Here is an 11,682-nt window from a genome sequence, read left to right on the forward strand (position 1 = left end):
ACTGAGCAGGTGTCACTTAGTACTCACCTTGACTAATCTGAAGCAGATACATTTTTAAGTATGAATATATTCTAAGCTATCCAAAAGCTACCTCAAGTAAATGGAAAGTAATCACAATATCAAATAGCTTCCTATTTGTATAAAAAATGGTCATCAGTACAGTTGTTTATGTGAAAAAAAAGCTTAACATATTTAATAGACGGCATAATTTTCAGAATATGGTTCAACAAGCAGTTTATACTGAGAGATGCCCTGGTGTAAGAGGCTTGCTAGTTCAAGACACTGTTACATGGCCAAATTTTAAGTGGCTACTTCAAACCAGAGTCAGTACCTTGACTTTGTACCAGTGTTACCCATGAGTATGTTGCTGGTACCCTGCATTGTGTCAAATCCACTGCTTATGGACCCTGGGATGCCAGCACAGCTGCACTGTGAGGATATTTTGTGCAGCCCAGACTTCTGCCCGGGAAACCAGGCGGTGCCTCCAAGGCAGCACTGCTGCACTTCGCAGTTTGCATCTCAGATCTGCAAAAGGAAGCTATGGTCTGGGCAACCATAGTGCGAAGCAGGAGTAGTTCTACATGGCAGAAGGATGAGCAGCTGCCATAGCATGGATCCATCCCAGATCACACTGCCAAGGATGAGATCAGCTGTGCTGCACTTCAACGTGCCAATAACAATATATGTTTCTTGTCAAGGCAAATAAATATCAACACATGACACAGGTGGATGACATCAAATTGAGGGGAGCAACTGATACACTCAAGGGCAGGGCTGTCATTCAGCAGGCCTTTGAAAGACTGGAGAAATGGGCCAACACGAATGTCTTCCAATTCAACAAAGGCAAATGTAAAGTCCTGTGCCTTGGACAGAATAAACCCACACAACAGCCAGGAGCTGACTGGGTAAACGGCAGCTTTGCAGAAAAGGCCCTGGAGGTCCCAGTGAACAAGAAGGATGGACTTGAGTGAGCGGTTGCTCCTGTAGTAATGAAAGCTAATCATATACCGGGCTGTATTAGTAACAGCACAGCCAGCAGATCAAGGCAAGTGATTACTGCTCCCACCCCCACCTGGCCCTTGTGAGACTGCTTAATGGAGTGCTGTGCACAGCCGGGGGCACTGTGATACAAGAAAGACATCAACAAACTGCAAAGAGTTCGATGGAAGGTGACCAGATGAATAAGGAGCTGGAGCATGTGACAAGGAGACACTGAGAGAGCTGGGTTTGTTCAGCCTGAAGAAGAGAAGGCTACAGGACGATCTAATTGTTGTCTTCAGCTACTCAGTGGGAGGGAATAGAGAAGATGGAGCCAGACTCTATTGGAAGGTGCACAACAAAACAACAGGAGGCAACTGATCAAGTTGCAACATGGCAAATTCCAAATAGATATAAGGAAAAAAAAATTTCTTCACAGTGAGGGTGGACAACCTGTTGTGTTCTATTTTGTGGAATCTCCCATCCATGAAAATATTCAAAACTCAGCTGGACAAGTTGCAAACTGAGCTTCAGCTAGGCAAGCTGAAGGGTAGGTAACTAGCTTCCAGTTACAACAATGCGCTAGATCCCAGCCCTGCTCCTGCTTATGGTCATAAAGGGCCTCTTGCAGATGGGTGTTGCCCCAGGGAGCAGGTCCCTAGTGACTGCTGAGCACAAAGCTGGTACAGTGATGAGAAAAGCATTGAACAAGGTTGTTGGACACATGGAAGAGCTGTATGCAGATCCTGAGAAGGCAGATGCTTCACAGACCTTGGAACATTGATACTAGTTCCTAGTACCCATTCTACTCTCTGCTTACATTTCTCTGTGACAAATCAACAGGGAATGCCTTTGCTCTGTAACTGCAAGCCATTGCAGCATTATAATAGTCCACCTGTAGAGGGGTTTTTTGAGCAGAATGGTCATGTAATGAGCCAGAAGTATGAGAGTATGGAGTGAGGGCCTAGCTGTGTGACAAGATTCATGTAGCTAGTGTCAACAAGCCAACCTTGGAGAGAAGAGATGAGGAAAAACAGCAGTTGAGCAAACAAGAATTGAGGGAGTAGCCGGTGGGAGCCGAACACGGAAGAGAAGAAACAAGAACTGATGGAGCCAATTAAGAAAAGACCAGTGGCAGAGCAGTGACCAATCAACACATCAAAGAAGAGTATGTTTAGTAATATAACCAGTAGCAATGCACATGCTTACAGCCAGGGAAAGTACAAAATGTATAAAAGGGGCAGCTTATGCTTAATAAAGCGTCTTCACTTTGATTCACATTGGATTGTGTGGAGGCGTGTTCCTTCTCCTCAGATGGTGACCCCGATGAGACACTGATCGACGGCAAGTTCGGGGAATAGCCCAGAAGGAGGTACACCGGCTGGAGTACGGCTCAGCGGGACTGAAGACCGGGGCGAGCCGGAGGACAACTCGCAAGAAAAAAATAGTACGTTGCAATGGGACACTTAGTGAGGTGAGCAGCCGGGGAAAAAGGAGATGGGCCAAAATATTTGTAAAGAAGAAAGTGCGATAGTAAGGCTTCTCCTACATATCCTCTCTAAGAGAGGGGTAAAATATGATGAGCATTTGCTCCAGAGACTATTGATGTAAATAATTGGTGTAAATAATTGTAAATTATGGTGTAAAAAGAATAATTTGCCAGCTACGGCGCAGACTGCTTTCAAAGTTAGTACGTGGCAAAGCGCTGGAACTTCTCTGTTTGAGGCTGCCTCAAGGAGGGACAAGATCGCCACTGTGTCATTTGACGATGTGGAGATTAGTTATAGACTCACTGGAGCAATTGAAGGAGGACAGAGAGGCAAAGGCGGCGGCTGAGGCGGCTACAGCTCCTTTCACAGTGACTTCGCCCTCCGCGCCACCAGAGCTCCCCCCCCCTCACCCTCCGCGCCGCCAGAGCCCCCCCCCCGCTACTGCGCCGCCAGAGCCCCCCCCCACAGCCCAGGGAACAGCAGCGGAACATTGATCCTTCTACCGTCCCGTTACCCGAATCTGAGACTGAGCCACCCTTAATAAACCTTTCTGAAGAGGTGGAAGCGGGACATAATTGCTGCAGAGCCCGAGGGTCGGGAAAGTCAGGCGGTAGCGTGGAGGAGTTGTTCACGCTGCAGCCAGTCCAGGTTGCTGTGTCTGGCCCGGACCCGGCCAGGTTCTGGAGAAAATTAAGAGAGCAGGCACTTGCGAACGGTGATTTCGGGGCCGCGGCTGCTGTGGGTGGCAGGGTATTGGCTTGCTCGGTATATCGAGGGGACGGAAGCAGCCCACCCGAATGGGAGCCATTCAATTGGGGAGTGATTTGCCTTAGACAAACAAATACAAAACGGGGCTGCTTAAAGAAGCATTGTTGTTACAGTTAGCGAAGGACAACGCAAATAAGGATTGCAGGAAAGTTATTGCAGGGATGGCAAATCGTAACCCCACCTTAACCGAACTAATGGATGCTTCTGGGAAAGTGGGAACCACCACATTTCAGATGGAGCATTTAGCAAAAACTTTTGCGGCGGCAGTTAAGGTAGCTCATCGTTGTTATACATGCAGGCAAGAAGGTCACTTTAAGAAAAACTGCCTTAAGAAGTCGAAGCTGAGTGGGAGAGATAACTTTGTTTTGATGTGTCATTGCTGTGGGAAGCTGGGGCATCTTGTGAAGCAGTGCAGGTCTAAGTATAATGCTCAAGGTCAGCTGATAACAACCAGCTGCAGAGTGAAGGGAAACTGGAGAAAGAACGCGGGGAGGAACCACTGACACAAATGAATCTTCCCAACCAGTTCCAGGCCTAAGCAGTCAACTCGCAGCCCGAACCGCAGAGAGCGCCGGGCTGGATGTTACCACAGCAACCGCGATCACAACAGAGAATAGCAGAGTGCATAAGGTTCCACTGAATGCCGTGGGACCCACTGGAAATGGGCTAAGTGCACTATTACTCGGACGTCCTAGTGTAACCTTGCAAGGTCTATTTGTTTTACCAGGAGTTATTGATGCAGACTATACATTTTGATTATTGATCTGAAAGATTGTTTTTTCACTATCTCTTTACATGAAATTGACAAATGCTAATTTGCTTTTTCAATACCTAGTAGGAACAACATGGTGCCTTGTCAACGATATCAGTGGACGGTATTACTGCAAGGCATGAAAAACAATCCCACAATATGTCAATGGTATGCAACAGAAAAAGGTACATCGTGTGGATTTAGAGACACCAGTAAGTTTATATGTAGCCATTGCCAACTGTCATCCCATGGGATTGCTGGGCCAGTGGAAGGAGAGCTGGCAGGATCCGCTACATGTTATAGAGTGGCTGTTTTATCTGTTCAATCACCAAAAAAAAAAAAAAAAAAAAAAGCGCTGGGTATGAATGCAATTATATACTACTGTAAGACAAGGACCCAAGGAGCTCTTTTTATCCTGTGTTGAGAGGCTACAAGAAGCAGTTGAAAAGCAAGTTTTTGATGTTGGTTTATGAGATACTCTAGTTATGCAATTAGCTAGGGATAATGCTAATGCTGATTGTCAAAAGATCATTGAAGTCTTACCTGGAAAACCAGATTTGAATGCTATGATAAAGGCATGTACAAAAGTGGGCATTGTGGAACATAAGGCTCAGGTTATGGCTGCGGCCGTACTTGGGGCTTACGTCGTCACAATTGCAGTCTCTATTCCAATTGTTAGCAGGGGACACAAATTTAACAGCACCACAACAGACTACTGCAGAGGTACAGCAACTGATTACAGAAATAGAAAGCAGGCTACATTCCAAATTTGTACATCGTATTGATTTGAATCAGGAAATACAAATTATCACTTTGTTTGATAGGCAAATTCCGTAGGCAATAATTGGTCAATGGAATTCAGAATAATCAGATTTGTTACATGCATTGGAATTGGTTGTTTCTACCTTTAAGAACAAAGAAAACTGTCCCCATGATTGCAGAGCTATTGGCACAGATTATCATGAAAGGACGGATGTGATATCGGGAGCTTGTGGCCAGAGATCCTGCATCACTAACCGTTCCTATTGCAGCTCAATATTTTGAGTGGTGTATGGCCAATAGCTTTGCTTTGCAAACAGCCATGGAGAATTTCTCGGGACAGGTTGTTTACCACTTGCCCTCCCATCCTGTTACAAAATTGAGTGCAGAACTTCCAATTGCCATGAGAGTGTTGTGCGCAGACACTCCTGTGGATGGAATTACCATTTTTATGGATGGATCTGGAAAAACAGTCAAGGTGGGCCTTGTCTGGTATTCTGACGGCAAGTGGGAATCTATGGCAGTACAACAAAAGGGTTCACCTCAGGTGGTAGAATTACGAGCTGTATTAGGAGTATTTCAGAATTTTCCCATTCCCTTTAATTTGGTTACTGATTCAGCATATGTGGCTGGCATTGTAAAGCAATTGGATAGATCTGTTATAGAGCATACACATAATCAGTGTGTTTTTGAATTGCTGCGAGCTCTGTGGCAAGAAATTCAAATCTGAACTGCATTGTTTTATGTTTTATATGTAAGAAATCATACTAATTTGCCTGGGTTTATTGCAGAAGGCAATGCTCAAGTGGACTCTTTGGTTTCTGACCCCACAAATTCTACTGCAATGACTGTACAGGTGCCGGACATTAAACAGCAGGCACATATATCACATGAGTTTTTTCATCAAGGACATCAGGCACTGCGACGACAATTTCATTTGTCACACAGTGATGCTCGGAATATCGTGGCTATGTGTCCTGATTGTCAGCAACTGCCGCAACCTACACCAGTACAAGGAACCAATCCTCGAGGTCTGCAGGCCTTGGACATTTGGTAAACAGATGTAACTCACATTGCTGAATTTGGCAGGTTAAAATATGTTCATGTAACAATTGACACTTTTTCTTCTTTGATTATAGCTACAGCGCAAACAGGCGAATCCAGCAAACACGTTCAACGACACAGGCGTTCTGCTATTGCGGCCCTGGGCATTCCACAGACGATTAAAACGGACAATGGCCCAGGCTATGTGGCACGCGCCACACAGGACTTTTTCCAACTGTGGGGTATAACACATGTAACGGGCGTCCCACATTCACCAAGGGGACAAGTTATTGTGGAGCGCATGAATCAAACTCTGAAACACCTTTTACAAAAACAAAAAAGGGGAGAGCCAGGGCTATCTCCTCCTGACAGGTTGTGTAAAGCGCTTTATGTACTAAACCTTTTACGCTTGCCACAGGACTACTCTGTACCTCCAGTGGTAAAACATGGTGCAGGGTTAAAGGGCGGTATGGAGGCTTTTCAGAAAGAACAGGAACAAGCCAAAGTGATGGTAAAAATTGGGGTGACTGGTGTGTGGGAAGGTCCAATGAAATTAATAATGTTGGGTCGAGGGTATACATGTGTCGTTACAGATACAGGAGCCAAATGGGTACCAGCTAAGTGGGTGAAGCCGTGGCTACAAAAACAACCTGAACTACCGGAGCCAACACAGGATCTGCCTCAGAACACTGACCTCTCGAGAGATCCAGTGCCCTGACTGCGGGAAGTGTGAAAAAAGGTTTGCGTGGGAGGTATAGAAAAGGGAGCAAAAGGCGCAGTCATGATGAAGCAATGGGTTGTTTTTTTCTGTGTTAAGCCTGCTTTGGATCCTGGACCTGACAAAAGGTCATCAACCGATAGTCCTTCCGCTGACACCGTGGAAGGGGAGTCACAACGTTTGGGTGACTCTGATGCGGAGCCTGAACCCGACACAGTTTTGTGCCTCCTTAGCTCAGCCTGAACAACCCTTTCATACATGTCTAGTGGGGGTCCCCTTAAAGGGATCTGAAAGCAAAAATTACCAAAGGGTCTATTCCTAATTTGTGGGGATAGGACTTGACCAAAGTTGCCCAGTAAGAAACTGGGAGGTCCGTGTACCATAGGTAAATTAAGTCTACTAATGCCTACACGAAAAGTCATACTAACCATACTAACCTACATAAGGCCAGGTAAAAAAGAAGTGTCACTAACATAGGGATAGAATGTAACGATGCTGCACAAGGACTAACACAATTGCGAAATTTAGCTTGCTGGGTTGCAAAAAGAGCTGATCAAACTTCTAGAATTTTAGGAACATTAGCCAATGATGTAGATAGTATCCGACATGCTACCTTACAAAATAGAGCTGCTATAGACTTTTTATTATTAGTGCATGGTCATGGATGTCAGGATTTTGATGGGATGTGTTGCATGGATCTGAATGATCACTCCAAGTCAATTCATAAGCAGATCAAAGAGCTCATGGATACCACACAGAAAATACAGGAACAGCATGGGTTCCTGGATGGCTGGTCGGATTGATTAAAATGCTATTGATGGGATTGTTCATGATTTGTATTATCATGCTTGTATTACCGTGTTTATTCTCCTGCTTGCAAAGGGCCCCGCAGCGGATGATAAACACGGCCTTTCTGGCTCAAGAAAAGAAAGGGGGAATTGTAGAGGGGTTTTTTGAGCAGAATGGTCATGTAATGAGCCAGAAGTATGAGAGTATGGAGTGAGGGCCTAGCTGTGTGACAAGATTCATGTAGCTAGTGTCAACAAGCCAACCTTGGAGAGAAGAGATGAGGAAAAACAGCAGTTGAGCAAACAAGAATTGAGGGAGTAGCCGGTGGGAGCCGAACACGGAGGAGAAGAAACAAGAACTGATGGAGCCAATTAAGAAAAGACCAGTGGCAGAACAGTGACCAATCAACACATCAAAGAAGAGTATGTTTAGTAATATAACCAGTAGCAATGCACATGCTTACAGCCAGGGAAAGTACAAAATGTATAAAAGGGGCAGCTTATGCTTAATAAAGCGTCTTCACTTTGATTCACATTGGATTGTGTGGAGGCGTGTTCCTTCTCCTCATCCATCCTCTTCAAAACAGCACTTCTGCTGTGCTGACTCATACCTCAATGTCTCTTCTCGCTCCCCTCCTTAGCTTCAGATAAGTCATCTTCTTGGTTGGAGTACACAAGGATGTCTTTGACAGTCTGGCTTCGGAAGAGGATATAGGCTCCACTGAGAAAACAAAGGTGGTCATTGCTTTCACCACAGTAGGACAGTTGGTTAAGCCTTCTTTAGGGTTAAGAATTGCCATCACCAGGTCAGGTCATAGTAGGTATTTTTAGTAGATACACTTGCTCTCCCTGCCAAAGGGGGAGTGGGAGGAGGTTGTGCAAGAGCCTAAGCCGCCACATTGACTGGTACTTATGGTTCAGGGTTGCCCTGGTTGGAAGAAGGTGTGAAGAATGTACAAGATGGCTGATGTAGTCAGAAGTAGCTGTCCCAAAATGGGAGTGGGTGTGCAGAAGCAGAGCAGTGAATTGAGGCATGACCAAGGACTCTCGTTACTAAACTAGCTGCTTTCTGACAAAAACACCCTTAGCAATGTCCTGAGCTATCGAAAATGGTGCTTCAAGAGGCTCTCACACCATAGGCTTTCTCCATATCTCCAGCAGATCCAGAACTCCCAGCCACATCTGCTATTGCCCTCATGGACAAAGCGAAGAACACAACAAAATGTCTACATAAATTGTGAGCCTGGCTCCGGTATTCTGAAAGTGCTTAGCAATGCCAAAAATTTGCAGGAGATGTTATGGAGATAGCGGAAGTCCTGTTCCAAGAGAAGACAGCCCGAGGAGAGGTCTGTCCAGGAACCTGAGGCAAAACCAGCTCTGGGGCAGAAAGCAGCAGCTAAGGAAGGTCTGACTGCAGCAAGCATCACCACTTACACAAGTGGTCACATCTCAGCAACCTGACGGTTGGGATCAAGGAACAGAAGTAACTGACAAGTGACTGGCAAAAAAGTCTAAAGTAGCTAAGTGTGAGTGGTCCCACAAAATGTGAACAGGCAATATTTGATCCACCATAAAGTCTCCCTGCTTAAAGTTAACCATCAACATCTTTTGAATAAAATTTGAACCTGCACAGCAAGTTTAGACCAGCCAAGCAACACTGGTTTTGATCCTGCTGTGGGAAGTTTAAAGCCTACCACCTGATCACAGCCCTACCAGTTCATCTCATTACACTGCCTCTGAAGCAATGACATTCTTATGAGGTGTTAGTTCTTATTTTTCACTTGTCAGGATAAAATTCGTGAATTTGTTGCATCCACTGAGAAACACATGTTTATATTCAAATGCTTAAACCAGCACGCCAATTTTTAGAAATGTTTCGTTTACAGCTCACTTATATTTAGACATCTACGTATTGATTGCTGTTTGTTCTTTAGCAATGCTTGTCTGAAAAAGCAAGCTGGGGTCCTTTTATCCAAAGAAATATTAGCAGTACAGAGACCATCAAAAGAGAACACTGGTTGTTCCAATCGCTTGTTTATTATATGGCTCTAATTCTTCATCTAACAAGCTCGTAAATTAAATATAGTTCCTGTCTAGTGCCACTGTGATGCAAACTTACAACCGTGTTACTGCTGACCCAGCCAGTATCAAGCCATACGGTCCTTCTGCCTTTTACTCTCAAATCTCAAAGTAACTGGTTTCCATTTCTCTCGTTCCCTTTTTAGGTAGGTAAGAAGCAGGTGCTCGAGTCCCTTCACCCCAAGGACTGCTGACTCCGGGGCTTCTCAGGTTCCCGAAAAAAGAAACTGCCTGCGTGAACGAGATGCAAAAATACAAAGACATCCGAGCTGCTGCTTTGCTCATCACCGCCTCCCTCTACCGCAATTTTCACGGATCCGGGCAGGCAGGTCCGCAGATCGCTCCGCTGTGGGGCGGGAGGGAAGACAAAAGCTAGGGGTGGGAGGGCCACAATACCTCTCCCTCCCAATAGCCCAGACAAACGCGAGCCATGTGGAAGCTTTTCATCTCCCCATCTTCTACCCGCGCTGGACAAGCTATAGGACGCCCGCACCGACTGGCACCTCCCCTGGCCCGCAGCCGGCTGCTGCACTTCGTGCACTCCCCTCGCCCGAGCGCTCCTACCCCAGGCCATGGGGAAGGAAAGAATCGGCTGTGGGGCTCCTCAGTCCCCGAGAGCCTCCCCGGGGCTCGGGGCTGCGCAGGGCCGGCACCCCCCCTTCGTTCGCCGGCGAGCGCCTGCGCGGGGTACGCCGCGGCTCCTCGTTAGAATAGTGGTGAGTATCCCTGCCTGTCACGCGGGAGACCGGGGTTCGATTCCCCGACGGGATGGGCGCGCTGTTTTTCTTCGCTCTTCCTCGTCGCGAGCAGCGCTGGGCCCCTTGGCGGTCAGGACGCAAAAAGCGCCAGCGCCCTTCTGCGTGTGCGGGCAGAGAGAAAAATCGCATATATGGTCTCCCCGTCGGGGAATCGAACCCCGGTCTCCCGCGTGACAGGCGGGGATACTTACCACTATACTAACGAGGAACTGCTATGAACGCATTGTCCGCGGGGCTGCCTTTATGCGCGAGCCCACCCCACCCCGCCGGTGGGCAACGGTAAAGGAGGCGTTTCGGCAGAAGGGTGGGAGGGGCGAGCAGCGGGAACAGGCACCCACGAGCCTGCGTACGGCGGCAGTGTGGCGGGAGGCGAGCTCGGCACCGCCGAGCGGCGGGAGGACCCTGCTGTTAGGGGCGGTAGTGGATGTGTGGGTGGGAGGAGGTTACGTACTTGCGCGGGAAGGCGGGAATCGAAGCAGTGGCGGCGGAGAGGGGCCGACGCGGCGGATGCGGTTTTAATCGGTGCGGCCGCCATAGCGGGTGAGAAAGGCCCTCGCCCGCGCCGGTCCCCGAGGGCACCCCCGGCCCTGTCTCTCCGGGGCGTGGGGTGGTGCGAACGGCGGCGCATGGTGGGCGAGTTCTAGCACGCGGGATAGACGTGCCCAGCAGGACCTCGTGGCGCAACGGTAGCGCGTCTGACTCCAGATCAGAAGGCTGCGTGTTCGAATCACGTCGGGGTCATTTGCGTTTTCCTCTATTGCCTTTACTGGCCTGATCTCGCAGGAAACGGAGGGGCGGGAAATTTTCTTTATTCTTTTTCCCTAAAGCTGAGGGTCTTTTTGCTTGAGCTTGAGAAGGAAAGCAGGAGTAGAAAACGGGGCCCGAATGAACCGTGGCACCGACGAGGCAGCTGGGGGAGAGAAACACAAAGAACGGGTGTTTGGAAAGCGTCGGGCTGTCGGATTTCGGCAGCAGCAGTTTGGGGGAGGTGCAGGGGCGAAGGAGTCCCACGAGGGGAGAGCAAACCGGGACGCTGCTTTCCTTCCCCGCCCTCGCACCGCAGCGGCCGCCGCGCCGCGCTGGGCAGGCGGAGCGGCGCGGGGGGCCCGCCCGGCTGCGCGGGGCCGGCGGAGCGGAGCGCGGGGCCCGCCCGGCTGCGCGGGGCCGGCGGAGCGGAGCGCGGGGTGCTCTGCTGAAAAGCGTGCGCGGAGCTAAATGGGAGCGGTGGAGAAGGATTCCTGCTCTGTCAGTGCAATAATAAAGATCCCGTTGGATAAAATAGACACGTCTTTGTTGATGGTGTTTGTGTATGCAGGGCTTTCTAACAGCGCGCTTAAATACAAAAGGCAAGAACGTGTCACAGATCTGCTTTTTAAGTGTTACCAAGACAACCCACTGTGCGGAAATGATGAGGAAAAGTCGGAAAGATGTATAGAAAGAGTGGCTTTAAATTTTAAATGGGACAGAAGCCCCAAAAAAATGGCAGGTGGTCCAGGATGAGCCAAGAGCTGGGACAGATGCTGTGTTAATGAAAGAGAACAAAACCCTC

The 11,682-nt window shown here is 48.1% G+C and overlaps 2 non-coding genes across 2 annotated transcripts; one reads left to right on the top strand and one right to left on the bottom strand.

Annotated features, from left to right (window-relative positions):
* Nucleotides 1–10,269: 10,269 nt before the first annotated feature.
* Nucleotides 10,270–10,341, bottom strand: TRNAD-GUC (transfer RNA aspartic acid (anticodon GUC)). Its single transcript has one exon. It is a non-coding gene; the product is annotated as a tRNA-Asp (tRNA).
* Nucleotides 10,342–10,802: 461 nt separating this feature from the next.
* TRNAW-CCA (transfer RNA tryptophan (anticodon CCA)) lies at nucleotides 10,803–10,874 on the top strand. The gene has a single exon. It is a non-coding gene; the product is annotated as a tRNA-Trp (tRNA).
* The last annotated feature ends 808 nt before the right edge of the window (nucleotides 10,875–11,682 follow it).

Source organism: Nyctibius grandis, chromosome 5 (assembly GCF_013368605.1).
Source record: "Nyctibius grandis isolate bNycGra1 chromosome 5, bNycGra1.pri, whole genome shotgun sequence".
In the NCBI taxonomy this organism is placed as follows: Eukaryota; Metazoa; Chordata; class Aves; order Nyctibiiformes; family Nyctibiidae; genus Nyctibius; species Nyctibius grandis.